Source organism: Populus nigra, chromosome 2, assembly GCF_951802175.1.
Source record: "Populus nigra chromosome 2, ddPopNigr1.1, whole genome shotgun sequence".
NCBI classification, from domain to species: Eukaryota; Viridiplantae; Streptophyta; class Magnoliopsida; order Malpighiales; family Salicaceae; genus Populus; species Populus nigra.
In genome coordinates this window covers 20,437,034-20,439,533 of record NC_084853.1, presented here as the reverse complement: position 1 = coordinate 20,439,533, position 2,500 = coordinate 20,437,034, and positions in this window count along the sequence as shown.

Here is a 2,500-nt window from a genome sequence, read left to right as displayed (position 1 = left end):
AATATGGCTGATTTTACTGGATTGATTTCATGTGGAAAGCACGACGTTTTGTTGTAGGAATGCGGGAACCCCGGCGGGTCGCCTGCCGCGGCCAGCGACGTCGGGCTGGCCCCTGCAGCGCCTAGCCTCTCCCACGCGGGGGGCAGGCCAGAACGCGGGGGGCCAGGGCCCGAAGGCAGCCCCCCCGCGGGCGAGAGAGCAAGCCAGCAGGGGCTGTCGCCTGCCGCGGCCAGCGACGTCGGGCTGGCCCCTGCAGCGCCTAGCCTCTCCCACGCGGGGGGCAGGCCAGAACGCGGGGGGCCAGGGCCCGAAGGCAGCCCCCCCGCGGGCGAGAGAGCAAGCCAGCAGGGGCTGTCGCCTGCCGCGGCCAGCGACGTCGGGCTGGCCCCTGCCGCGGCCAGCGATGTCGGGCTGTCGCCTGCCGCGGCCAGCGACGTCGGGCTGGCCCCTGCAGCGCCTAGCCTCTCCCACGCAGGGGGCAGGCCAGAACGCGGGGGGCCAGGGCCCGAAGGCAGCCCCCCCGCGGGCGAGAGAGCAAGCCAGCAGGGGCTGTCCGCGCGTCGCGCAGCGCGGCATGGCTGCGGGGGCCGCGCGCGCGCGCCCAAGCGCCCAAGGGCCCCCAAGGGCCCCAGGCCCTCAGGCCCCAGCGCCCCAGCGCCCAGCGCGGGCGGGCGCGCGCGCGCGTGTGGTCTTTGAGGGGCGCCGGCCTGGTGGCTCCCTAAAGAGCAATAAGTGTCATTGCAGCTCTGGCAGGGGGAGACACTACTAGGTCCCAGCTGTCACCCCCCCTCTAAAAAATTCATTTCTTGGTATTTTGAGCTGAAATTTTGCACAGAGGTTGGCAAAAATCCAATCCACCTTCATTAATTTTCCCAGAATTTTTCGAGGTCGGGAAGTATTTGTTTTAATTTTCCTACCATTAGAAATCGAGTAAATCCGCAAAACTAGGAACCGGCCCGGAATGACCCCAAATTCAGTGGGCAGCCTCATAAAAATATGGCTGATTTTACTGGATTGGTTTCATGTGGAAAGCACGACGTTTTCTTGTAGGAATGCGGGAACCCCGGCAGCTCGCCTGCCGCCGCCAGCGACGTCGGGGACGCTGGCCTGCGCTGTCGAGCCCGCGAGGGCTGTCTCCGCGGCAGGCCCCCCCTGAACGGGGCACGACAGGCCACCGCGCTGGCTCGTCCAGCGTCGACAGTCCCTCGTCCAGGTTTCAGATCGCGCCAAGTCGAACCCATGACCTGCTCAAGCCATCGTGCGCTGCCGAATTCGCATCTGCGTGCAGGCTGCCACTCCACGCGGCAGCCCCTGTTTTCGTCAGCGTGCCCCCCTGACGAATTTTCCTGCCTGGCCCAGTCCAGCGTCCAGCCCCTGTTCGTCGAAAAATCTGCGCTGCCGATTTTCCACGCGGCAGCCCCTCTTTTCGTCAGCGTGCCCCCCTGACGAATTTTCCTGCCTGGCCCGGCCGGTCCAGCCCCTGTTCGTCGAAAAATCTGCGCTGCCGATTTTCCACGCGGCAGCCCCTCTTTTCGTCAGCGTGCCCCCCTGACGAATTTTCCTGCCTGGCCCGGCCGGTCCAGCATCCAGCCCCTGTTCGTCGAAAAATCTGCGCTGCCGATTTTCCACGCGGCAGCCCCTGTTTTCCTCAGCGTGCCCCCCTGACGAATGTTCGTCGAAAAATCTGCGCTGCCGATTTTCCACGCGGCAGCCCCTCTTTTCGTCAGCGTGCCCCCCTGACGAATGTTCGTCGAAAAATCTGCGCTGCCGATTTTCCACGCGGCAGCCCCTCTTTTCGTCAGCGTGCCCCCTGACGAATTTTCCTGCCTGGCCCAGTCCAGCGTCCAGCCCCTGTTCGTCGAAAAACCTGCGCTGCCGATTTTCCACGCGGCAGCCCCTCTTTTCGTCAGCGTGCCCCCCTGACGAATTTTCCTGCCTGGCCCGGCCAGTCCAGCCCCTGTTCGTCGAAAAATCTGCGCTGCCGATTTTCCACGCGGCAGCCCCTCTTTTCGTCAGCGTGGCCCCCTGACGAATTTTCCTGCCTGGCCCGGCCAGTCCAGCGCCCAGCCCCTGTTCGTCGAAAAATCTGCGCTGCCGATTTTCCCCGACGAACCTGCAGCTGCACAAATCCGCGCTGCCACTGCCCCATTGTCTGGACCAACAGTCTTTTCCATCAAGCCCTGGACTATAAATCGTCCAGACTCATCGCCAGCACCCGCTGCCGATTCTGCCGACTTTGCCGATTTCGTCGGCGCTGCCGATTCCAACACTGCACCCACCGTGTCTAAACCAGCGCTGTTTCGTCAGCGTGTCCCCTTGACGAATTTCCCTGCCTGGCCTGGACAGTCCATCTTCCAGCCCATGTTCATCGAAAAATCTGCGCTGCCGATTTCCCCGACGAACCTGCAGCTGCACAAATCTGCGCTGCCGATTTCCCCCCCTGTCGGCATGGCTGCCGCTGCCCCGATGTCCAGGCCAACAGTCTTTTTTGTCGACTTTG